The 27,252-nt window shown below is 42.9% G+C and overlaps 1 protein-coding gene across 6 annotated transcripts in view; it reads left to right on the forward strand.

Moving 5' to 3' along the window:
• Window positions 1-27,252, forward strand: part of DAB1 (DAB adaptor protein 1) — a 393,755-nt gene that overhangs the window by 171,510 nt on the left and 194,993 nt on the right. For 3 of the 6 annotated variants that reach the window (XM_079313508.1, XM_079313509.1, XM_079313503.1), the window contains exon 2: window positions 21,732-21,800. The gene's annotated coding sequence lies outside the window, so the exon portion shown is untranslated. Of the gene's footprint in view, window positions 1-21,731; window positions 21,801-23,457; window positions 23,916-27,252 lie in introns of those variants that run through there. The other 3 variants (XM_079313504.1, XM_079313505.1, XM_079313511.1) reach the window with 2 other exon arrangements.

Below are 27,252 nucleotides of genomic sequence, written 5' to 3' on the forward strand. Positions count from 1 at the left end.
AGAGCTTGGTCTGGATCCAGCTACACACTCTCCATACTCCTGTTGATCTATCTAAAATTTGAATTTTATGTACATTTATAACACTGCTGATAGACCTTTCACTGTGTAGATCATTCTGTGCTATGGAGCCATGGTCAAAGAAACATCATCACAAAAAAAATTGAAGTGTTGTGGAGCTAAAAGGAAACAACTGGAGAGGTATCCAGGCATAAAAATTGGAAAGAGCAGAGAACAGAGAGAAAGAAAAGGTGGAGGAGGATCTAAGCACATCCTCTTTGGTTGATAAGAAGGCTGCCAGTGGTGGAAAGCCTTGGGAATATGTAATTTCAAAGTTTATACTACTCATCCAGAAAAAATGAATGTATCTGGGTTTTATAGGATTAAGAAGTAAAGTTCATTGCAGCTGGATATGAAGTAGAGAGGGGGAATTCACATGGGGGAAAAGGAAAAGAACATTAAAGGTGAATTATTCAGCAAAACCCCCAGTTAGTTAGCGTGACACTTATCAGGAAATTACTAGACATTTTTCCTATTATTAATAAATCATTCCATAAAGGTAAAATAAAAAGAACACACTTTAACATGTGAAAATAAGTTTTAAAAAATATTTTTTTGCTGAAGATGATGAACACAGTAATAACACTCTTACCCAGGCACAAAAGCTCCAGCCAACCCAAACGACTGGGTCAGTAGAAATTAAATCAGCAGTGAGCCCCAGATAATATCTGATGGTGGGTTTGTGTCAGGATGGATGGTTTCTTTCCTGTTCCCTCGTTATGACTGATTGCAGTCACTGCAGAAATCAATAGTCTGGCCACTGAAATAGGGGGAGGCAGAAAGGCAGAAGAACCAGAACTTTCTTGGAAGCTTCCCAAATCCCAGCCCCAGCCCTCCCAGGTGCACAGGATCTTCTGCAGGGACTAAATACAGAAGCTGTACAGCTCTCAGTGTTGCCTGCTCAGGCAGGCAATTTATTGCTTTGTATATTCTCATGTCAGAATCCCAAAAGTTTCATCACAGCTCTGGAATCCCTCTCTGAACTTGGTGTGAAGTGTATGCAAATCCAGCTGGGTGGAGGGAAGCTCTGCTTGGAGAATCTTCAGCCCAAAGTTTGCTGCAAAGTTCCTTCTGGTGCTGTAGGAAACAGAGAAAGAACCAGGTATTAGTTCTGTTGGGGGGGAAAGGCAACTAAAAGCTTTGAAACTTTTCTCAGAGCAGTAACTGAAATGAAATCATAACATTTTTGCTGTGGTTTTCCAGTAAACTTTTAAAATACAGATTTGGATCTAAATATTTAAAAAAGGTTATTTCAATAACTACATACTTGGTTTTATCTTGCTATTTCATTGGTCTTCTCTCTACTTGGATTTTTATCTGATGCTTTTGAACAGCAGCAAAAATGTAATATTCATCTAATATTAATAAGTAAAACCCAGTCTAAATCAGTGATTTTACATATATCCATTGATCACTAGCATATGATTTAATGGATTTTTAAGTCAGGTTTTAGTTCATCATTTCTGCATGGGTTTTGTTGGCAGGGCTCACACATCCAGGGATTTTCCCCACCTGTTGCCCAGCTTTGTCTCCCAAGATCTTGGAGAGTTTTGTGCCCCTGTTTCCAACTTCTCTACACTTCAATATTCAACAACTTTTGGGTTGTGCTGGGTGTGTCCTAAGCTGAGGATAAGCAGCAGCTTAATTTGTTCCAAATGATTTTCCCACCCTTTTTCCTATTGTTTATTATTTATCCTGCAATAATTTATTCACAAGATTAAGTGGGTAAACAACATCACAACTACTTCTAGCTGCACAGTCCAGTGAGCATAATGATGCCAGTTTTAAATGCTGAGCAGTGCTGATTAGAGCTATTACACAAATATTCATTTGTTTGCTTTACCTTAACCACTTTGCTCACATACTTCACAAATTAGGGTATTATCCTTTCTTCCCCCCCCCCACCCCTTACTGTTTTTGCCATCAAATGAAGGTAATTTGCCATTTTTCCATTTGAATTGAAAAGTTAATTGAACTTAATGGCTACAGAAAAATCAATAATTTCCTACTGTTATTGATATAATGAAGCACATGTACGAGATCATCCAGTAAAGACACAAACCACTTAAATGAAGAATTCAGCTGCAGGTTGAACTATTTAATTCTGTGTGTGGACAATTAAGGGAAGATCCTAGTGTGTGAGGAACTTCAGTACACTGAAGCTATCACAGAATCATTTAGTTTAGAAAAGTCCAACCATAACCCAGCACTGTCACATTCTCCACTAAACCATGTCCCCAAATGCCACTTGCACATTTTTGAACATTTCCAGAGATGGTGACTCCACTGCTTCACTGGGCAGCCTGTTCCAATGCCTGGCCACCTTTTCAGTGAATAATTCCCCCAATATATAATAATATAAACCTCCCCTGGTGAGATTTGAGGTTGTTTCCTCTCATCCTGTCACTTATTACTGGGACAAAAGACAAACCCCCACTGGGCTACCACCTCCTGTCAGGGGCTTGTGAACAGTGAGAAGGTTTTTGGTTGTGACACAAACTGTTCAGCCAGGGTTTTGTGATGTTTAACATACTCTATTTTTCATGCCTGGTTTTATAAAGTAGCAAGAATCCTGTGTTGAAAGGTGTTTGGGGTCAGAAATCATCTTGTGAGAAGCTTCCTCAGCTGCACAGCTCTGCCATGCAAAGGGAGAAATGGGAGCTGCTTGCTTTGAAATGGAAAACCCTGAGGTTTCTTCCCAAATTTAAAAATACAGATTCATTTGGAAACTGCTCTTGTCCTGGTTCTAGAAAAGGTTGAATGGTTCCTAGGACGGTATATTGGAAATTCCAAACAAAACACTTCTAAACCTCTAAATCTGGATGAAAATCATTAAATCCCTAAATGACACAGGAAACATTAACACTCTTAATTTAGGGATCAGTGTAGTAGAAAGGGAATGGCAAATATGAAATTAATGACATTTAAATTACTATTTCATTAGAACACAATTTTGCCACAGTATTTTACTGAATTTAGGATACCCAGAGATCAATAGTAATTCCCTTTATTTAAGGCTCTAGTGACGTTTACTGTGTAATTTTATTTTTTCTTTTGAAAGGACTTGCTATTTGTGAAAATGTTTTGTGTGAAATATTAGTGGAATTAAATGCATTTTTAATTGCACTCTACAGTGGTACTTGAAACTTCTGCATTAATTTGTGTGATGAATGGATGAGGAGAGTACAGGATAGACAGTTTCTGCTGGATTTGCAGAATGGAAGAGTGAGACTGAAGTCAGTTCAACATTGTGTGTTAGGGGTGAAGAAAGGACAGAATGGCTGGTTTACCTCAAAAAAAAAAAAACAAAAAAAGGGAAATAATAACTAAAAAATAAGGGCTAAATGATAAAATCTGGACATTTTTTATTTTTCCTCCCTATAAATTTTGGTTGATGCTTTGGTGATGTCTTATAAGCACCACATTCCATGTGCCAAAACTGTTCTCCCAAGGGTTCTGGAGTCCCCCATCAGTGGGATGAGAGATGCCACATCCCAATTTATTTATGTCTAGACTGTACTGGAAAATAATCTCCATGAAGTAATCCAATTAACCCCCTCAGAGGCACCAAGGGAGGATGGCTGAGTGGAAACACTTTCATTTAGGAGGCACTGGCTGTTGTTGCAAATTCTTGGAAGATTCCAAGAACAATGAATAACTTTATGGAAGCTGCCACTTCACAAAGCTGAATTTTAAAAGAAAGAAATGTTGAAATGAGCTGCTGAGAGTGGGCAATAATTTCCTGAAGGCTGAGTGCATCCACCTTTGGATGTGGTAAAGAGCACAAAACATCCTGGGAGTGTTTTCTCAGATTACAGCTGAGATTCTCCTTGTCCAGTTCTCCCTACATTTCAGATTGACACTTATTGACATGAATTAAAAAACAAACCAAAGGCTGGTTGGAACAAACCACTTCTTTTTAGCACTATGAAAATTGTGGCTATTACCTTTCCCAGCATCCTCTCAGCTAATGGCCTGAAACAGGACCAATATTTGATTTCTACTTGCTGTATTTACTTTATGAATAGATACTTCATGGGTTTCATTCTTTACTGAGATTGAATTAGTGGGTTAAATAGACAGAAATATTTCTTTCTGTGGCATACTGATCTCTTAGCATCTTGCACTGACCTGATAACAGGCTAGCAGGAGAGTAAACTTAATTATTTTTTAAGCTAGAGACTGACAATGGAGAACACTGAATATTTCTGAAACCAAGATCTTCTTTTCTGTCATTAAAAAGCTGAGGAAGTCTGAAAGGAGAGTGAGTTCAAGGCATATATATCAGTGTGATTATTGAAGGGTTTTCAGAGAGTGGCTTATCACCTCCCTGGTTTATTTACCTGATAAACCAGAGCTTTATGCTTCAAAAGCCCCAGCTGCTCAATCCCAGTGTGGGATCCCACCTCTTAGTGAGGATGAGCCCATTCTGATGGTGCTGGCAAGCAGCACCTCACCAAAGCCTTTTCCTGCACTCTGCACTTCAAAACACCCCCACAAATTCTGAGTTTTATTAAAAGCAGGAACTGCTTGATGTGCAGGGGGGTTTTGCTTCCGTAGTTCTGCCCTTTGAATCTGATTTCTTTGTGAGTGAAGGTGATGAGGAAGCTGAAAGGTAAGGGTCTGTGTTTTTGGGAGTATTGGAGAGGAAGCACAGCCCATCCCTGTGAGCTGCTGATCTCTGCCAGCCTCTGGGACACGAGATTAAGATCTAATTTCAGCTGGCCTTTACCAAACCCAGTGTGAGCAGCAGTAACTTGCAAAACCAATAAACAGCCTTTGCATTGGTATTTGCACCCAAAAGCTGCTGCTGTCCCTGGGGAGGTTCTGTGAGGGGTTCCTGCATCCCTGAGCATCCTCTGCCACCTCTCCCAGCCTGTCAACACAGCCCCCTGCTCCAATCTGCACATTAGTCTTGATTCTAAACCATCCTGCAGACACTGCATGCAAATGCACTGAGTGATTCAAATTGGTTTTCTCTGTTTGTAAATGTAGTGTTCTGTGACTGCTCAGGGGCACTTGGAACATATGCTCCTTGATATCTGACATTTCTCAGAATTCCAAGCAAGGGAGGCTGTTTGCAGCGTGGGCTCGTGTGTCCTGTTGTGCTGCTGGTCCTGTGTGAGACCAGCTTCACATCCCTGAGGGGAAGGGTTTCTTTTGGGATGGGGCACAGGCAGAATGCAGAATGTCTGTGAGGTAAGCAGCACAGCCCTGCCCTATTCCCAAAAACTTGCAGCAAAGTCTCTCATTCAGGAGGTTTGTGTGAAGGCTGATGCTGAGCATGGTGGTGTTTTCACATCAGCCCAATGGGCCCAGCTGCAAGCTGGAAGGGAGGAGTGGGTGGTGTGCTGTTCTTCACTGCAGGGATCTTCCCCATGGGAAAACAGCCTTGGTTCATCCAGCCTGAATCACCTGCTTGCCAGGCAGCACTCCCTGTTGTCTCTGGGTGAGGCAGCTGAGGGTGCTGGAGGGATGCTGCATCTCCTGGGGGGTTCCCTGTTGTTGGATACTGCTTGAACCACGGAAAAAACATCCTTGAAGCCTTGAGTTTCTCAGGCTGCACAGGAACAAGGAATTATAACAATGATTATACACCTGCAGGGTCTGTGAGAGCCATGTGAGTGTCTTGTGATATTTTGCATAAAGCATGTTTTCAAAGAAGTGTTGCTTCTTGAACCAATGAGCCTTTTCTATTTTGTTTTTCACATACTACCCTATATAAAGTGTAGTGTTTCTTTAAATAAAGCTCTCTCTCTCTTTTTACTTCTCCATTTCATGAAGAACTATGTTGCATTATCCTTTTTGCTGCTCTCCTATAGCCTAAAATGCAACACAGCCCCACATGTTGCATAACCTAACCCCAGTTTAGGTGGCCAGAAATCACCCTGGTTTGTCCATCAAGAGGGTGTGGTGCTGCTGGGCTGCTCCCCAGGCTCCTGAGACACTGTCCAGACATTCCCAGAGACACACAGCCCTGTTCCTGGAGAGCCTGGCTGCACCACAGGGCTCCAGGCACACATCTCAGCACTAATTCCTTCCACTGAAAGGGAATAAGCACTCAGGCAGCTCGCTGCCATAATTAAAATTCATGTTATCCTCCACCAAGCTCAGACAACTCTCTGTTGTCAGCACCTCCAGAGGTCCTGGTTTAGCTCCTTCTGGTTCGTTTAATGATGTAACAGTGAGAAGGAGAGATATTCCTTTTATTGTTGATGTGTAAGGTTTAGAATTAAATGTCTCTGCTGGTTGCTGGGTACTTTCTACTACTGCCAACCCCGTGAACTCTTTAAACATATGCTAATGAGCACGACTTGCTCCCATTCCTTCTGTATAATCCATGAAGGAAGAAAAGTCAATCTTATTCGTGCTTCCTAATGGCCTCTATAAGTTGCAGTTAGCACAAAACCACTATGAAGTGATGGAGATCTAGAGTTAAATGCATGAATTAAGCAGAACCCCTCTGACCACACTCCATTAGAAGAGAAACTGTCTCTAGGGAGACAAAACAAGATTTCTCTTTATATATACATTGTAAGAGTCACCCACTGATCCTCCAGGCTTTTTGAAATGTTACTGGCACCCAAGTGATGTGGACAGAATATAATTTATCGATATTGCTACAACTTCCCACCCAGGATGTTGCTGGAATACTGATGTGCTCCAGCATAATGAGGTTTTGAGGGAGTGTGTATATTATCCATGGCATTGCTCTCTGCTGCACCTGACTCCTCAGCCCTGATGGAAATGTGAAAGAATTCTGTGTGTTTTAACAGGTCTGTTAATGGCTTTTTATCATTGCTTTTAAAGACTTTTCTGGCCTGGCCAGCAGCAGTTTTGTGTGATTTTCTCAGAAAAGGGGGAAAGTTATGCAGTTATCTATGAGGGATTAATGCAGAGGAATAACAGGGTTTAAACCTGTGGGCATTGGGCTGGTGGGGCTCAGCAGTGGGACACAAAACTCTGCCACAGCTCTTCCAAAGAGAATCTTTTCCTCTGGAGCAGCAAGGAATAAGCAGTCCCTGCACAGACTGTCCCCACTGCAGCACTGTGAAGCTGTTCCTAGAGAGGTTATGATTGATTACAGCAGCTTATGCAGTCAATGGGTAAAAATAAGAAACTAACAGACCTCGTTTCCTGCTTCATGATCCTGCAGCTCCATTCAGAGCTCTGCTGCTGGGATCACCCGAGGTGTTTGATGAGGACACAACAATCTGCTCTCAGCTTTTAACAATCTTTTTCTCATTGTGTGTCTTTCTGTGGTCAAGCAGATACCAGATAAGAACCTGGAACTAGTTTGCCTGCAGAAATTGTGTGTTATGGAGTGGGGTTGTAAAAATCTTAGGAGTTTTTTGGATGACTTCTTAGCATTCTTTCCTTGCATGAGTTTTCAAGAAAGGGCCTGCTTTCACTTGTGCTGTTTAGTAGAGTTTGGTACCAGTACCAAAAACTTTAATGGCTACATTGGAGTGAAAAACTTGAAAGAATAAAAGTACAGAGAGGGTAACAGCAGAGAATATTTACTTTCGCCAAGAAATGCATATGAGTTATTCTGCCACAATGATTTGGGCGGGCAAATTTCTTACTGTCACTCTTTCAATTCCCCAGGAGTGTTCTCAGAGGGGGCCCTCATCTCCCATGGGACATTTTAGGACATTTCAGCCCTTCTAATAAAGAAATATAAAAGAAATCTCATAATCTACAGTGAGAATCTTACATTGTTTGCCTTCTGTATTTCTAAGAGAAATGAGAACATTTCTGCAGAACCACCACCCCAGGAAAGAGCTCTGAAGATCCCCATGGCTTGAACTTGTAGGTAGTCACAGAGGAAGGATTTTTGTGGTTCCTCACTTTGGCTGCTCTCTCACTGTGAATGTGTTTGTTCTGTAAATCCACAGGCTTTGCTTTAGCTCTGTAACTTTGCCACATTTCTGGGTTTTGCTGTGATATTTATTCTCCCTGCCCTGCTCTCCCCCATGGTGTTTTGGTTTGATGCAAGTCCTTAAAGGCAAAGCAATTGCTCAGGGTAATGTGGTGCCTATCAGCTGTCTGATCACAGCTCTCTGTTTATGGAATTTAACTGAGGCTCTATCACTGTAAAGGCTCCATGAACAAGATTTGCTTCATAAAATTCATCTTGCATATCATGCCTCTCTTTGTGCACAGTGCTCAGAAGCTCACTGCTCTGTTCCCATAATCTACTAAATAATAACAGTTAGCACTTGCATCTGCAAATCAATACAGGCTTTCTCTCCCAAACTGTAATGAAAGTTTGTTATTGTGTGAAACAGTAACTTTCATGTCTATAACCGATTGTTGCATTCTGTATTTTTGTTAAATTGGACGACAGTCACCTCCTGAAGCTTTAACAAAAGGCAGAAATTCCCCTGGTGCTTCTGGCAATTACACATTAGTCTTTGTGGAGGCAGAAGATTACTTGCTGATTCCTGTTTGCTGATTCCATTATGTATGTATGCTCTAGTACATAATGGCTTGTTAATCCCTTAAAACAGCATGGCTAGGAACATTCTTTCAAAACTGTATTTTGGTTCAATTAAAAAAAAAAACAACAAAAAGCCAGCAAACCAACCATCATAAATGATGAATTCCATAGAGTCTCTTATAACCACTGGGGTTTTGAAGATGATCTCTATCAGGGAACTTATCATTATGGGAGCTGGACTGTGTGTGATGTGGTGAATGTTTTCTTTTGAAGATATTAATTTTCCTGCCACTGATTTGACACAATGTGCTTGCAGTCAAGCCAGGCAAGAGTAACAGAGCTGATGAAGACAGCTTGGTCTGTTACTGTGCTCTAAAATAATTCTGTTAGGGTCTAGTCTCTTTCCTGAGATGGATTCCTGTTTTGTCTTGGCAGTGTTTGTGATCACTCAGCTTCAAGGCTCATCCAGAACCCCATCCCCATGGAGAGCTGTGGGATGGTTTGGCCTTATAAAGTCAGGTTTTACACTCTCTTTAGGAGATGCCTAAGCCTTGCTTGAAAAAAATGCAGTGCTGCATGGTGCCGTGCTCTGTGAAATGGGAATACATTGCATTTCAGGCTATAGGAGAGTGGCAAAAAGGATAATGCAACATAATTCCTTGTGTAATGGAGAAGCAAAAGAGAGAGAGCTTTATTTAAAGAAACACTGCACTTATATAGGGTAGTACGTGCAAAACAGAATAATCTGCCACAGTTCCCCAGAACTAAAATCCATCACCATTCTAAGACATTGTACAAACTCTGGCTAAAAACTTCTCATGGAGTTCAAAACAGTTAGGAAAAGACTCATTGGTCCAAGAAGGCAACACCTCTTTGAAAGCATGCTTTCTGCAAAACATCATGTAGCACACTTACAGCTCTGTGATCAACAACAGGGGTTAATCATTGTTATAATTTATTTTCCTTGAGCAGGCTGAGAAACCCAAGGCTTCAAGGCTGCTTTTCCCTGGTTCCCAGCAGCATCCAAGGACAGGATCAGGATCTGGAAAGCAGAATGGCATACAGCATTTGGCCCTGTCTTGCTTTGTGCTTCTGTGCAAACCTCACCCTGCTGAGCTGCTGTTCCACCCTGCACTGCTCCCTGCAGCTCACAGTCTTTGGAGATAACTCATGGAAAAATGAGTCAACAGTCACTGAGAAGCCCTGCAAGTTCCCCTGAACCCCTTTTGTGTTCGTTGTAGCCAAGATTGTCTCACTTTCTGATGGCAGTGAGAGGTCATGGTCCTGCTGCTGCCACTGTGGGTCTGAAGGGAGGATGGGACAGCAGAACATCTCTGCAATTCCCTCCCTGCTGCAGGGTTCTTGTCCCTAAAAGCTTTGATCAAGTGTCCTGTCCCTGCTGAGCTCATGATCCAATAGAAAAATGGAGACTGTGAGGGAAAGTGTAATAATATCTATCTTGCACACGGGGAAAAGAGGTGGAAGCACGAGGTCACAGAGGAAGTCCTGTGACAGGACCAGGAATTGCATCCCCTCCTCCAGGATATTCATCAATGCTTTCATCACAAAACCCATATTCACCTTTGTGCTTTTCTGTTATTTAATCAGCTAAGGAAAAGAAAAATCAAATTGATTTAATTAAAGGAGAGAGCAAATTTCTAATTTCAGGCTGGATCGTTCTATGATTATAGAGATTTTGAGGAAAGGAGAGAGTAAGCATCTGTAATTTTTCTTCTTGTGTTTTCATTTACACAGCTGTGCAAAAATTATATTTATATATTTTGTGACATCTAATTTTAGCCTAGGATCAGATCTGATGTTGGGTTACCAAGAGGTGTCTTTTTCTGGCTTGCAGAATAATCCTCCTTCTGGCAAAAAATCAGTCCTGTTTCTTCCCACAGACATGGTTTCTTCCTTTTAAGTGTCTCTCAGAATTATTTTATACTCAGTGAAGCAAATCCTCCAAAGGCTTCATTATTCTGATGGTAGCATCATCTGATTGAATATTTCAATCATAATGTCCTTTGGAGGATTTCAGCAGTTTCCACTCGGGATGTCAGAGGCTTGGATGTGTGTGTGTTCCTGAGGTTTGGAGGAGCTGGTGTAGGAAATTGAGAGCATTTCAGATGCACAGAGTTCATTGGGGAGGTGCATGGTAATGTTTGGATGGAATATAGTGAATCATCCCTTTCCAAAAAAACACCAACACAGCTTTTCTGAGCCCTGGTCAGCAAAGCATTTAAGCACATGCTCAGGCTTAAGCACATGAGTGTTGTCCAAGTGTGTTCCTGCCATGCATTACCAGTAAATCCAAAGGGCACTGAAGTGTCACTTGTCAGATCCAGCTGCTGGGGACTGCCCTCAATTCCCAATGCCAGGAAAACCTGTATTGTTTGCAGTGTGTGCTGCTGAGATTCTCCCTGTGATCCCCTTCTCTTAGCATGGTTCCCTTCCCCTCACATCTCCACACTGCTGGGAAGCCTTGATCCTTTCCCCTCATTCTTGAAAAAAAACCCAAAAAATTAAATTATTCTGGAAAGAAATCCAGGTTTGTTTTATTCAGTGAGTTCTGGCAGTGGTTTTAGGGCTTTTCAAAGGGCTGTGACAGCTCTTTGTACCTCATTGCCTCCTTCCCCTCCCCTCTCATCCCCTGGAGAATGGATGAAAGATTCTGGCACCCACCTTGGAAGGAGGAGCTCCTTGGGCTGATGTTACCACCTCTGAATTGCTGAGGAATCCTCTGTAAGGGGGTTCTGCCTCTCTCAGCCTCACGTGAGGTTTTATGAACTTTAATGAGCAGTACGTAATAAAATTGCTGGAGAAATTGGGTTAGCCTGTGATTAACATTCAGAGTGATGCAGATGAGTGTACCAATGATGGGAACATGTGCTCACATCACGATGAAATGCAGATGAGAGGCCCTGGAGCAAGCCCAAGGATGTGGGCCAGCACAGTTTCATCTCTGTCAGCTCTAATCTGATCTCCAGTGCCACTGCTACCGACCTGCAGGAGGAACCTCAAACCAGACCTCAACACAACTTGGGTTTTCTGGTAGGGGCTATGAAAACAGAGCTCCATGTGTAAAAACCTGAGTCACTGTCTGTCAAAAAAAGTATTTCTAGCAGTGGGGAAGAGAGGGGGAAATGGTTGGAAGGTGCCTCTTGGTTGGGTTTGTCTTTTATAGCACACTGCTTTACTGAGCAGCCGTTTCAGTCAATTGAAACCCAGCTGAGCCCATCGTCTGATGATGGCATGTGTGCAACAGAGAGAAATCCCCCCCACCTCCCTTTTAAATGAAGTGCAAAGTAATGCTGGGAAGGGAAAGAATAAATCAATTTTAAGTGGTAATCTATGAAGTTGGACAGAAAATGATGAGAAATGAAGCAACTGGTCATAGGAAATTGACCTTGAAAATGGTGTTTATCTGGCGGCCGCAGTGGCAGAGCCCTGCTGCTGCTGCTGCTCTGGGCTGCTGCCTGAGAGGGAATTTAAATCAGAGTTTCTTTGCTTTGAATCTCAGTTGGGTTTTTGGGGGAGTTTCTTTCAGGACTCTGCTTTCTGACAGTAGTGCCAGTGGTGCAGCTCAGCAGAATCTGCCAGCAGGATTTGTTCCTTTGTGGCATCCTGGTATTTTGCTCTGTTGCTTGAAAGGTTGCAGCAGTTTGGGAGTGGTGGTTGTAGAAGGGTCAGGAGAATCACCCTGGTTGTGTAACAGATACATATGTTAGGGACAGAGATGGTTTTTTTACCTGCCTTTTAATTTCCATACAAATAAACTCATTAAAGTGAGCAAAAGGACCAATGAGTAATACATGTCACCTCTGCTATTTTAAACTGTAACACCTACTTACACCAGAAGGATGGATATTGCAGAGTTACACACATCTGATTTACAGTGAAGGGGCAGCAGCATGTGGGAGGGGGAATATATTGAGTTTTCACTGAAATTCTAGCAGAAAACAATTGACAGAGTATTTTCCATGATCTTTGTCTTCTGGGGCAGGTGGTCAGGGATCAGATTAACCAAATGCTTTTTTGGATAATGTTTTTTCTGGGTTTTTTTGTGTACATCAGCTGTGTCCATAAGTGATCCTTATGCAGCTCATTGAGATGGATCATTTGCTGCTCTCAGCACCTATTTACTGGGTGCCTCAGGAATTCCCCAGTAAAACATGAAGGTACAAGTAGCCAAGTGCTAGACCTTGGAGAATTTATCATCTTGCCCAGAAAAATAACCTGATATTAACCTACAAACTTTACTGGAAGATCAGAAATGCTTGTGTCAGTTCTGGTGGGAACCACACAAGTGGACTCACCTCCTTTGCCAGATTCACTCTCAGCAGGAGTCAGAGAACAAACACAGGCAGAGCATTTGTGGGGCTGCAAAGGGGTAACAGAAACCAGGAAAAGCCCTGAAGTGCCCTATATTGTGTCTTGGCAAAGATTTTGGCTTACAGCTGAGCTTCCCAGCATTGCTGCTGCTGGCCATGGAACACCTGCAAGCAGCACCCACCTCAGCTCAGGGCAAATTTTGTGCTCCTGATGGGACCTTGCTGCAGCTGCTCCAGCTCCAAGGGTTTCCCTTGCCTGGGAGCATTTCCTGAGCCACTCAGTCTGGGAGAGGCTCTGGGATGAGCACTGGGAGCAGGCAAAGGGAAACAAAGGGACAGGGGTGGGAAGCAGCAGGAGGAGAGGAGGGAGCCCCACTCCCAGCAGGAAAACTGGGATTGATCCAGAGCCACTGATGTTGGGTTGGTGGTGTTATCCCAGTGCTTGTGCTCTGATGAGAAGCTAACAAATAATAAATCTGAGCAATGTTTTCAGACTGTGTGAAAATTAAGGATTTCGAGGCAAGCCTTCTCCAGATATTTAAAATTCAGCAAGCTTTTTTTGTCCTGGGTCTTGAGATGTTAATAACTTTGACTAATTGTCAACACCACCAATTACTATGACTGATACCTTATCATTTCCCACAATGAGCAATGCTAATTAAAATTGATTGTGCTGCTGTTCTGGCACAGCAGCAAGTTTCCTATTCATTTTTTTGTTTAAACATGAGCTTATTGTGCCTATTCGGTGAATTAAATAAGGAAAGCTCATTATTCTGATGTTTATTTTTGAGCAGGGGTTTTAAGCCACATTGGAAGCCTGTTACAAGTGTCAAAGAAATAGAAGAGCTTGAATAAATTGTATTTTTTGGAGTACCAAAACATACACCTAATAATAATATTTAGCACTTTTATACCACAGTGCTTTTTACACGATCACATTTCTGCAGAAACGAAACCACTTCTGTTATCTCTGTGAGGTGGGCAAACAGTCTTACTGCTGTTTCACAGACACTGCAGCAGATATGCCAGAGCTTTGATTCCCTAATAGCAGAGCACTTGAAGCTATTCACTTCAATTAGGTTACAGATCCCTGTCCTACAGCACTCTGAGCTGCCTAAGTTATGATCTGCAAGACTGGCTTTGCTTGAATTTTATCCAAACTTGGCCTTTTATTTCTCACTTCTTTTTTTTTTTAAAGCGTGATTATTTATTTTTCCCAAAGGTAGGATCAGGATTCCCAGTGCTGTAAATGTTGATTCTGTTTTTTGAGCCTCTGCTCCATCAGCTGAATCTCCTCATGCCAGGAAGGGCTGTTCTTTATTGGGCAGAAGCTGCTTGCAGGGAGGAGAGATGGCTGCACAATAGCATGGAACCCTGAAGCTCCTGTTATCTATTTCCTGCTGTACTCTGAATTTAATTGTGGCATTATGTGAACTTTTCCATGGGGAATATTTATGGGATGTGTTATCACTGGGAGATGTACCTGGGTTTTTTAACTATTCTGCTGGTATCTTCTCCTTAAGTGGCCAATTGTAGTTAATAGCTCAAAGTCTGTGACCTTATCCCACTGGAGATTGATTTAATCTGAACAATTTATTCTTTCCATGATCAATATGAAATGAGTTAATATGTAATGGATATAAATGCATGGAATTGCCTGAGATATTCCTTACTTCCTCCTACTAAGTTCATAAAAAGAGTCGATGAGTTCATGGTATTATTTTTTAAAAAAGTATTTTAAAGGATTCTACATGTTGTACTTTCTCATAAACACAATCTCCCTTTGCTTTGACAGAAAGGGAACTCATGTTTGCCAGCCTGGTACCTTCTGTGGGCAGTTATAAAGGCGTGTGTCAAATCAAAAAATATTTCATATTTATTGGGAAAAAACCAAAAAGTCTGGCACTTGAAAGCAAGATTAAAATATTTATATTGCAGAAATGCCACAAGGAAAAACCGTATGTGAAAAGTAAATAATTAAGTCCTGAGCATTACTTTTTGATTATTTACAGCTACATGACTTTCCCTTGATTTGAGCATTGATTTCTGATCATGAGAAAGGAGCAACCTTGGAAATCTGTAAAGTTGTTTGTGGTGGCACAACTGACCCCAGTGCTGCTTGCTGAAAACAAAGGGGACCTGGCCAGCAAGTGACCTGAGCAAGGTTGATTTGTTAGTGTGTGGGAAATGCTGGAGAGGTGGAAAGTGTCCCCAGAGGAGCTGGGAGTGTGGGGTGTGTTGGGTGGCACCCAGGGCAGCATTAGCAGGGGGAGCTGTGACACACCACAGTGCCACGTTGGTCTCTGGAGCACACCAGACCTAATTCTCCTCTCATCTCTGCTGATGATGGGCCAGGCTGAAGCTGCTCATGGTTTTTGCTGTAAATCAGAGAGGAATCATGCCTGGCTGGCTCCCTTGGCATCACCAGCTGAAGTTTTTTTTGCTTTCTTCTCCAGTTTCAAATGTCCCCTGGAGTTTCGTTGTGAAAAGTCAGTTATGAAAATTGAGAGTTGTGAGGGGGGGAATGTGTCATTTGGGTTGTGATTTGCTGTTAATTAAAGTTTAGTGTGACACATCCTTTATGTCTGGGGATTCCTGAGTCTCATCTCAGTGGCCTGGGTAGAACAGAGGAGCATCTCCATCGAGATCAATGCTCATTATTATTTTCCTCATTATCATCATGATCCTCATCAGTATTTGTTCTACAACACTGGCTGTGGAACAGAAGCACAGGCAGAGATGACCTTTGCTCCTGTTGAAAACCTTTCATTTTTAACAGATAAGAGACTCAGGGGCTGGGGAGGGGAAAGTGACAGTGAGCTGACAGAGAATTAGATCCAGTTACTCAGAAGTCAAAATCAGCCACCTGGAGCACAGCAAGCACTTGATGGTCTGACCACCTTGTTTTACTGGTTGACCTCTTGTAAAATCTGCAAAAAGGACCACAGGAAAAGATGTTTCCCTTCAAGTTAGGGACTTGAACCTTTCTGCTTAAAATGTTTAAAATCAGTTCTTTTGGAAGGTCTGGGACAGAAAAGACTCTTGCTAACCTGACAGCTGATTGCTTCTGGTTTGAGATGGAGGAGGAGGTGTGTGATTTCTGTGAGTCATCTTCTGACAGTCAGCTGATAATCCCCCAACCATCCCCTCAGTCCTGGTGGTTTTTGCTGATGGAAAGTCACCTAGGGGTCAGGAAGTGGATGGTGCTGTTAAGGCTCCCACATGGAAATGGTGGGATAAAATCAGACTGGATTTGGGGAAAATTATTTTGATTTATTTCAAATTAAAACCAGTGTAGAATGGTGAGAAATAAAGACAAAAACTAATACATCTCCTTCCACTTCTTCTTGGTCCCAAGTCCAGTTTTTCATGCCCAACTCCTCATCCTCCTCCCTGCCCAGCAATGCAGGATGTTTAGGAATGGGGGATTGTGGTCAGGCCATAAACAGATGGGATCTCCATGGGATTAGGTTGCAAGTGTTTTGGTTAATCTTTTTTTGTCTAAATGCTTATGTAAGGGTTTTGCTGGTTTTCAGAATATCCAAGTACAGATAGATTTGATTCATGAAAGAGAGGACAGTGCCAATTCATTGCAGAAAACAAACAGTATGCTTATGTTTTTCTGAAGAAAATAAGGTTATATGGCAAGTTACAGAATTAATGCCACAATTAAAAAAACCCCTAAATTTCTTTCTCCCTTTCCTCTCAAATTGTTGAGGATCTTTTTGGCTTCACCCCAATCCTCATTTTTGCTGCATGAGGAACAAGAAATCACCTGTGCCCTTAGAACTGCAGTGACATTTGACATCTCCTGGTCCTGAACCAAAGGCTGTCCCCTTTGGTGAGGTCTCTGCTGCTCTTTGCAGCCAGCAACACACCTAAAGCTTTTTATGAATCCAAATAACTGGGGACAGGCTGCACAAAATACTTCCCTCCTGGGAAAGCCCCTTTTACAGCGATAGGGGTGTTTTAGCATTTTGGATTTTCCAAATGGGTTTTGTTGAGGGCCAGTGGGATTGTCAAATACATCTGGGTGTGCTGAGCAGCTGCTGGCAGCCAGAGCTGGGTGTTGGGGTCACTGTGTGGTTGGTGGAGGGTGATTTGCCCCATTTGCACAGCACAGTCCCTCCAGCATCAGCAGCACGTGGACTCTCATTGGAACTGATCAGGAACAGCCTCTGCTGGCCAGAATTATGGGCAAGATGTGTTTGGTGCATGGCAAACAGCAGGATGTTGCATATTTTTCATTATTAACTCTGAATCCATACTATTAGTGGTAGAAAAGAAAATAATATTTATTTATCTGTGAAGTCTAATGATGAAATAATAGCCAAGGAAAGTATTGATCCCTCCCTTGACCACTCTCTCCAGTGGAAGGTGTCCCTGCCCATGACAGGGTGGGGGTGGAACTGAATAATTTTTGAGGTCCCTTCCAACATAAATCATTCTGTGATTCTGTGATGAAATAAGAATTTTCATTTTTCCACCAGTTGGCAGTACACTTGGTATGAACATTAACTCCACCATCCTGTTCCCTTCCTTTCCTTCCACCAAAACTCACCTCTTTTTCCCCTCCTGTGGGTGAGGAGGAATCTGTGTGCTCATGGATAGAAAGGACAAGATGCCTTCTGGTGACACCAGGAAGAAAATGATCCAGGGAGTTACAGACCACTAAGCCTTTCATTTGCACCTCATAAACTGGTTCAAATGATAAGGAAAAAAAAAAAAAAAAAAAAAAAAGGAAACATTTGGGAGATGCTGATAAGATCAGGCTTATCCAGTAGAAAGGTAGTGTAGGATATGGCTGGAAGTGATAGGGAAAGCCTAGGCTTGATGACCCAGCAGGTCACTTGCAGTCTTTCTCTCTTAATCTCTTAGAAGTCTTTGAACTTGTCAATAGGGAAGGAAGAGAGAGGAACTGGCTTATCTCATTTATTTACGATGCTGAAAGGTCTTTGCAAGGCCCCTTGTAGAAAACAGTCAGAAAGACAAGGTGGGTGGGTGAAAGGGAAAAGTAGAGTCAGGAATCAACACCTGAAGCGAAGATTAGGAATAACTGGGGAATTTTCAGCAGTGCAGAGGGTTAAACCAGGGGTTCCCTGTGTGTTCCTAAGTCCTGTATCAGGTTTTTGATTTGGGATGGAGAAGAGAGGGGAGGGTAGCCAGATCTGGGATGGCAAAAAGCCTCTGAGGTCAGTCAGGTGCAAGAAAGGCAGTAAGGGAGGACAGGACAACCTAAACAGTAAATACATGACATAACCTCCAAAAAATGTTCTGTGTTAATGAATCACTTTTGCCCACCCTGTGGTTTCAGTTCGATTTTGATGTGCTCAAAGCAGAAGCAGCCCATGGTTCTGCAGCCCATGTAGGAGGAACCTTGGTGGGGCTGCTGATGGGGAGGAGATGCTTTTTCCCTGATCACCTCCCCAGCAGGGTCTGCAGTGCAGGAGCAGCTGTGCTTTTCCAGAAGCACAGAAGGGTTAGACAAACATGTATTCAGTGTTATCTAAAAGGCCAGCAGTGGTACTCAGCATCAGAGCAGTCTCTTTATTGAAGGAGCACAAATTAAGAGGTTTCATGTAGCACTACTGGGATTTAAATTAATTTTTTCCTTCCATTTAAATGCTGCATTTGTTTCTCCTCCAGACCCATGTGTGTCTCTGTCCTAAAAAGAAATTTTGAGTAAGGGTTAAACAAACATAATTTGTTTGCATTCCCTGTTGCTGTGTCACAGCTGAGTGTGTTTCCTGCACCACTGATTTAAAAGACAGCCCCACCTCTGAATTGGTGGAGCTTCCAGCCTCCCTTCCATTCCTTCCCATCCCTCTGCCTTTCCTCACCACTTTTTATCCTAGAGAAGACCACTGGATGTTCCTTTGAAATCCAGGGGCTGAAGTCCTGGATGCTAATGAGCATCGAGAGCCTTTCAAGGAACTGAAACATTGCATTGTTATGATTTGGGAAACAAAAGCTGAATTAGAACTGTAACACTTAACTATGGCATCCCACTTTATTTTCCTCTAATGCAGGCTAAGCTGCCTTACAGCAATCTTTTAAATGTAATGATTGAGACTATTATAGGAAATACTATACAAAGCAACATTTTTTTTTCAGCCTAAATAATAAGTAGGGCAAGGTTTTAAATGAGGCTAGAGTAATGAATGCTGTACAATAATTTTGATGATAAATTTCCCCGGAGGATAAAGTGGAAGAACAGAAGCAGGCTGTATTTAATCATGCAAAGTTAAAGGAATGCAGACCAACAAATATTTATAGAAATGTAGGGATTTTCTAACCTTTCCTGAGATATTCTTGCCCCTTTTCACCTGGGAGACTTCGTAGAAGTTCAGGTCTTTCAGCAAGTAATAATTAGGAGGAGGAATTGATCACATAGGGTCAAGTGTTTCTTTGATGCAGAGCACAGAAATTCCTGCTTCCTTGCAGGCTGGAGCACTCAAACAATGAGACATTTGTTTTTCGCAGCTCTTTGATTCATCAGCATGTCTGCAAAGCTTGCTTTGAGCAGATCCACATGGATGGCACATTCTGCAGCTGCTGCTCACCCAATGCTGACCCAGGGAGTGTGTCCCCTCCAGAGAAGATTCCCCATCCCATGGGGGATGCAGGCACAGCAAGAAGGGCTGGGAACTCTTGCAGAGGTGAGACCTGGCCTCAGCAAGCTCAAAATCTCTGCCCAGTGCCCTTCCCATCCTACACCAAAGGCCATCCATCCTCCTCGAAGGTGCTGCTCCTCAGCTCTGGCTTCTTCTGCTCGTCTTGAGGACAAAAGCATGACTTCAAAAATTAAGGGATGGTAAAAAAAAAATCGCTGCTGGCATCTGGCTTGGCACGTTCCTGGTTGTTCTGCATGGATGCACTTGTGGAAGAGTTAGGCAATCACTGCATAAAGCATAAGGTTGTGTTACTTTGTGCTGTTTTTTAAAAAAAACTGGTAAAGGAAGGTGTTTCAGCAAAACTCCAGCTCGACCTCCAACTGCAGCCACTCAGCAGAGGCAAAAAACCTGAGGATTTCTGTCCTGCTGATCAATACTTACAGCATATATTGATTTCCAATTTAGGTGTTAACTTTTTAGCTCTTAGAAGTGCTCTTGATATCAATTTTCACCTTGCCTGGTGTTCATTACATGCTGCACGTTATGGCAGTGAGTGAGCTCGGATCCCATCTGGAGGGACGATTAATTCCAGCCCCTTCAAGATCGCAGCGTGCAAAGATTTACTCGCCTTGCTCAAGCATCGTGGTAGCACAAAATATCAGTGTTTAAGGCAGTGACCTGAGAAATGCTTTCACTCCAGCCTGGCACAGGCTTCCTCTGCTTTTTCAGTCTGTGTAGTCATCTCTGAAATCATAGGATAAGCTAATAAATAGCGCTGTTTATTATGTTCGCGTGGTTTCGGTGTAATAATTCACAGGCAAAGAGCTGTGGCAGGCTCGGGTTGCTGGGTGGCTGGGTTTTGTTTAAGCAATAAGACACACACGATGAGCAGAGTGTCCCTGGGTGATGGTGCTCCGGTAGTGTTAGGAGGCACAAGGTCAAAAGGCTCAGTGACTTTAACTACCTGAGAAGTGCCGCGTAATCCCCTGCAAATGGGCTGTCTGCAATGTCTTACTGCTCTATCACAGAGGGAATTATTTCTTTTTAAAGGCAGCCCCATGAGTTCCCTCTGTAATTGGCACAAGGCTGACATCACCGGCTGCCAATCAGAAATCCTCTTTGTCTTGGGTTTTAACACCTTAATTTCAAGTTCGGGTCATCCGAACAAATGGATTTTGTTAAAATGATGTTTCATCCTCTTTGTGCTCTGAGTCCCATCTGCCTGCTTTGTGCTCTGTGAATCCCTCTTGTGGCTTTTGTGTCATCATCAGGCACTGAGCAGCGACTGCAAAGTCTTGGCAGAGTTGGTGACACGGGAGCCACGGCCTGGCTTGTGGTGCCTGGGACATTATTTGGACTCAGAAGCTCCAGGGAGCAAAGGGAGGGCAGACAGCCAGGTCAGCACCTCGGGAGGCAGGCTGGCATTTCAAAATAATTGCCGAGCCATCAAATTCTTCCAGCCCGAGCTGTCTTTTCCTTTTTATTGGCAAACATAACCCCAAAATAATAAAACCATCCCCCTGGTTTTTTAAGTTACTGTTGGTAAAATAAGCACACCTAGGTCAGAGCTTTGCCAGCCTGAGCAGGTGAGGAGCAGACCACAGGGATGCTGTTTATCCCACTGGTATTGAGGGGACTGTGGCCCTTTTGGAAGGGGGATGAGGGACCCCAAATGGAAGATTTTCCCCTTGTTTCTCCCCACTTTAAGCCCCAGCAGAAGCAAAGATGAAGGCACAGCCCATAGGAATTTCTCTGAGCTGGTTTTACTGTCTTTCAGCCAGCAGCTGCTCCTTCAGCAGGGGAGAGGAAATCCTGTGATCCATCCCAGAGAATGCTTTTCCTTTGGGAAAATGGGAATAGATGCCAGAGGTCACTTCTCTGTCTCAGTCTGTCAGTGGGTGGGACAAGGGCATCTCTGTGGGAAGGTGTGAAATCCACAGTGCAGGAAATGCTGTGGAAGTTGCTGTTCAGCTGCACTGGAATTTAGGGACAATGCCAGAGGAATTCTCACCCTGTTAGAGGGCAAAAAATTTGACAAATAGTTTTAAAGGCTTAAAATAAATCTATCTTTGTAACCTGGCTGCTGTGCTTTTTTCCTTAGGTGTGTTATAGAGGTAATGATACTTCTACAGTGAACTCAATTAACCTCCTGCAGCCTTCCGTGTGACAGGGAATCCTAAATCTTCTGCTTTATGAGTGTGTGTGCAAAATTTGAAGCTACTCTGAACTTAGCATTAATAAATGCCTTTTTCTAATTGGTGCCCATTTGTTTGTTTTCTTTTCCAGTGAGAAAGACATGGCTGTGAGTGGAATGTAGTGTTCATGGTTCAGAAGAGATTTCTACACAGGAGTGAGGTATTATCATTATTATTTTACTGTTATTATTATTATTTTTAATAATCTGCTTCTTGTGTGTGGATGCATTTGGAGTTTCCATTGTTCAGTGATGTTATAAGATGATATTCAGGATTTTATCTTCGGTTCTCTGCATTGTTTTGCATAAATTGCCAATAAGAATGATTTGACTCTCCTTCGTCTGATACCCAGTGCATTTTGAGTGTCCTTCAGAAGTGCTATGTAAAAAAGGATTGGTTGAAGAACCTGTGTATTTGGGGTGAAAAACTTGTGTATTTAGACTTCCACAGTTCAGTTTCCCCACAAAACTCCCTCTGCTCTGTGATCCATCCTGGTAGGTGCACACTGCATCAGAAGACTCAGTAGTGTTTGCTGCTCCTGGCTCCTGAGATCCTTGCATGAACACATTCTGTGCAGAGCAAAATGTTTCATCTGGGAGGGAGGATGTCAGCAATAAATGAGAAAACAAGAGAAATGGATGATGGCCCATAATGCAAACCCTATAATATAATCATTGTTGTTTGATAAAAGAGACACTTGGAGCAACTCTCCGTGCCCTGCTAGGTATGTCTGGATTTATTATTCAAAAAGACACAATCAAATCTCTTCATTCCCTTGACAAATGGGAGCTATTCAATTCTGTATCTGCCTCTTATTTATAGCATATAGAGGGGTGATTTATATGCTGGCTGCAGATCTTCCAAAACAGTTTTAATTAGCAGCATTGGCTATTAGAATGAGAGTCCTGTAGCTCCCCTGTCATACACATCCCCTTAAAACTGAACAGAAATCTTACTCTTTGCCAGGCAACACTTCTCTTATTTTTTTGGTGATGCCAGCAAGAAAATGCACACGTGCTTTAGTAGCTCAGAGGTTGAATTGCTGTTTGCAGCTCAGAGGGGCAGGCAGGGGAGAGTCCTTGGCACCAGCAGCACATGGGAGCTCACAGTGACTTGGGGTTTGGGGACAAGGTAAGGCACCAAACACAGCAAGGCCAGCTCAGGCTGGGAGAACAGGCACTGTGGGGTTCTGCTGTGCATTCCTGTGCTTGGAGCAGGATGGATCTGAGCTCTCAGCTCGCCGTGCCCTGTGGTTGGAGCTCTGAGCTCTCCTCTCGTGGCCACTGTTTCACTGGGAGCATCGTCTGAGGATGCAAGCAAGCATTCCCCCAGCTGTTCCCTGCTCCTCAGAGCTGCTCCAGCTCCTGGGCTAATTGGTACCCCTGAGGTTCAGGGCAGAGGCAGGCACAGCACGGGGGCAGCTCAGCAAAGGCTCCAGTTTGAGTCTCTATTATTTTCATGCTTCTGATAGGAATGTGATCCCATTGAGACCTCAGCCTATCTGTCAAACCTGAGATCAGCCAACAGGTTCAAAAGTTATTTGGGGAAGCAATGAGTGACAGAACAATTGCACAGCTCTTGTTTTTTTCCTGAGAAACCAGGCTAGAAAAGAGCAGGAAACATAAAGAGTGTTTTTTGTGCTTTATGCGGTGTGTGTAGCATGCAGAATGCTCTGTTGTTGTGCTTCCACTGATCTTTTTTTGACATAAGCAATGCAGTCATTCTGTCTTTGCATCAAATAAGTCTTTGTACTACTTGTCACCAGCTCACAGTGTCTCTGTCTGTGTGTAAACTCGGTGTTTGCTACATCCCCCCATCACAACTCTGCTGCTGCCTGCAGCTGGGTGGTTCTGCTCCAGCTCTGGGTGCTTCACAGAGATGCTCTCTTGGTGATATTTACTCTGGAGAGTAAGAAGACCTTTGGAAATCTGAAGTTTGAGGTTGAAAATAGCAGGAAAAGAGAGGACACAAGCACTGGACCTGCTCACAAAGGTTTGGTGTCTTTTCCTGTCCCTCCCTTGGAGATCAAGGCAAGAAGGCACAACTGAGAGAGAAGATTGGATCAAGTTCATCACTGCCCTGCCAACACTGTGCATTTGTGGAGTTTGGGAGACTGATGGGAAAATGAGGAATTAGGAAATGAGGACATAAAAAAAAATCCTGCTACAAGCAAGCCTGAAATTAATGTGGTCAGAAAGAAGGAATGGGAATGATTCCTGCAGTTTGCAAGAGGGAGATGATGGGCTCTGCAGCTGGGACAGCAAGACATCCACGGGTAATTCACAAATCTGGGGGGAAAAGTCACAGTTCTTGGACTGAATGCAAGTTAGATATTTTTATTTTTAATCTACAGAAGTTGTGTGTAGGTATTTTATTTCATTTTCTGGGCATATTGATAAAGCACACTGGTTAAGGAAGCTTTCAAATTATTAACACTTCAGCCTTGTCTTTGAGCCAAGTGAGCAGTATTTGGTGAGCTGTCTTTGGGCATTACACTAAGTGCTTTTCTACTGCAATTCTAATAGAGTGTAGGGCTGAATTTGATAGTGTTACCTATTAGTGATTAGAGAGTGAAGGGCTTTCAGTGTGTCTGAACTGCAGAGTTTGCTTTGATTGATAAATTGGGCATTATGCATTTCATAATTTTTTAATTCTGCCTTGAAGTAATGAGACTCCCTCTTCAAATTCCTCTTTTCAGTAACATTTTTAAAACATTTTGGAGGTATGAATGGGGAAGGAAAAGAAAGAGGAGAGAACACTTTTATTCATAAACACTTAAATTGTCCATTATTCAGTGGCACAGGCTGAACTCTGCTGGAGAAAGGTACATCCAAATTACCCAAATATTAACACTGTAATTATTGAGCATAGATAATAGTTGTGAATTATGGATCAGTCAGGGTAGCAAAGTCATGGCAACCTTACAGAGAATGGTATGATGGGAACATGCAGGAAGATGAATGAGGATTCTCTCTTCACATTTTCATAGGGTCTTTCATAGGGAAAGTGCAACCTGAGAGCACTCAGAGAATATCCCACTGCCCAGTGACTCCAGCAGCACTCACTATTAGGATATATATTTATTTCTCTCTTTCTGGGGTTGCTCTGGCATGAGGCTCTTCCCTATTCCTCTCCAACTCTTGAGAATAACCCACAGCTGCTCCTCTATCAGTTTTCCAGTTTGTACCTACCCAGCTTCTTGCCTTTTCTTCTTCTACCTCTATTTTCTCCAGACAAACCCAGTTTTGTTCTACTTTGTTTTTTCAGAGGAAGGCTGTAATATATTTGAAGTGTCTGCCATTAACTTTTGAGATTCAGTGACCTTTGTTAATCAGGAAGGAGGTTTTTTTGAGGTCTACAGGAAGAATTAATCATATGTAAACTGTTTACTTTAAAAAGTCTCTTACCCAATGTGGGATCTCCCAGGTAGCTTCCAAAAGGTCAGAGGCTGGAGGCAGAAGCTGGGAGCAGCTGGAGAGCACTGCAGGGGGACAAACCCTCTCAGAGTGGGTGCAGAATTAGAAAGACACATGTGGTAACACATGGCACTGGGGAGAACCCATTGTCTTTGAGAGGCTGGACTCAGAAATTTGGAAGCAATACCCAGAGTGGCACTGTGCTGTTGAACCTTGCTGACATTCTCCAGTCCTCTCCTATTTCAAAAGCAAGTTTCTGTGCTTTCAACAATATATTCCAAGGCATTACAAGACTGGAAATAATATTTGGCTGAAAGAAACCATGAGAATTTTGGTTAAGGCTTCAGCCAGCTGCTGGTGGAGTCCCTTCTCCCAGGCATGCAGGGAGCTGGAGGCTCTAAAGGAGAAGTTGCCTCTGTCAGCTCTTGGTGTGGCAGCTCCTGGTCCATGGTGGCAGGTGGCTCCAGAACTGCCCATGCAGACTCCCAAAAAGCAGAGAGGCTTTTGCCCACAGGGAGGTTTTATGTCCTGGATAAATACACTGATGAAGTTCAGCTTGAGGGACTTCACAGTACAACAACCTCCTCTCTCCCCCAGCCTCTGTAGCAGTGATTATGGGACCTTGCTCTGGGTTGGATTAATGAAAAAAAAAAAAAAAAGAACTCATGGAGAAAAGGGCATTTGACAAAAAAAGAGACAGTCAGTATCATCAGCCTGAAGGCTGCAGTGTCTTGGTGTGCAGGGTTCTTGCAAAGGAAGATCATTCTCTGAATTTTAGAGAACTCTGCCAAATTATTTAATGTGTTTTGCTGCACTTAGTAGTGTTTTTTTGCCTGCTGTGCCTCAATGAAGCTGATTTTGGAAGATGTCTCACAAATTAGGTACAGTGCTGTGAGCCTCTGGTTTCCTGCAGCTTTGTTTTTCACCCCTCTCAACTCCTGCAGAGGATGCAGTGGAGCCTGTTCTTGAGCTTGCTTTGAAGGTTTTATCAAATCTTGGTGAATAATTGCATTTGGTGTTAGAGGGAAGCCCACATGGAGGGTTTCACTCATCTTGTGGCAGAAAGGGGAGTTTGCCCTTTTTTGCAGTCTGGTGAAGGGAGGAGATGCCCCCCAGCAGCCACCCCTTTGGAGTGTGTGCTGCTCCCTAGGGATGGACTCAGGGCCACTCCTCAGAGGGATTCAAGGATGGCTCAGAGCCCAGGGGCCTCTCCAGGCTCAGCCAGTGAAGTGTGGGCATTGCTGTTCCACCCAGTGATTAAAGGACAGAGCTTTCTCTTCAAAGAGTTCATTCCCCAAAACCATTAATGGAAAAGTTATGTGCTAGAAACATTTCCACCAGATCCAGAACACACAGAAAGTCTGGATATGAATGATTTAAAGACTATGGGAAAGCATAAAGATGTTAAGGTGAATTTACTACTTTGTTCAGCACATAGATTGTGTGAGGGGTCTTCAGCATGAATTAAAGAAAGGTTCCAGCCATGAGATATTACAGTTTAATTCAGACATTAGTACAGCCAGGGAGAAGACAGTAATGTATTGCACAACTAAATAGGATTTCCATACTGGATTGCACCTGTGATCTATATGGACAGAGCTGCCTCTGTCAGGAGGAATAATGTGATGGGGATAACAGGCAGCTGTGGAAGGATTTACCTGGAACAAGCTCTGTGTGCTAATAGCTGGCTCATATCCCAACCTAACCCTGGGAGTTCATTGCTGCAGTGTCCTGTTGGATGTGAGGAGGATGTTCTGACCTTCAGCAGCCTCAAGGCTTTAATGAATCACTCACATCTGCCCCTTGTTCATGTCAACCAGCAGCACCTTCTGTGGGACAATGCGTTTAAAAACAAAGGGAATTTTGGTTTTTAAAGTCAGTTTGAAATATGGTGTTGTCAGTCATCTGCTGCCACACTTTTGTACTGAGGAGGTGGGAAATGACAGAGCTCACAAAAATGCCCCATCATTTTTATTTATAATTATATATTTATTATATATTTTTAATTTTATCCAAACTGAAGATGGTACCAGTTTTACCTCTAAAAATATTTCCAGATGGCACTTAGCTGTTTATTAGCTGTTTTTTTTCCTTTTTGAGGTCAGGTGTGGCAGTTTCAGTCAAGGCTGGATAAACATCCTGCCTTGGTTTTTTAAGTGTTGTTTCTTGTTCTAATCTCTCTAGATCTTTTGCTTT

Source organism: Erithacus rubecula (assembly GCF_903797595.1).
Source record: "Erithacus rubecula genome assembly, chromosome: 10".
NCBI lineage: Eukaryota > Metazoa > Chordata > Aves > Passeriformes > Muscicapidae > Erithacus > Erithacus rubecula.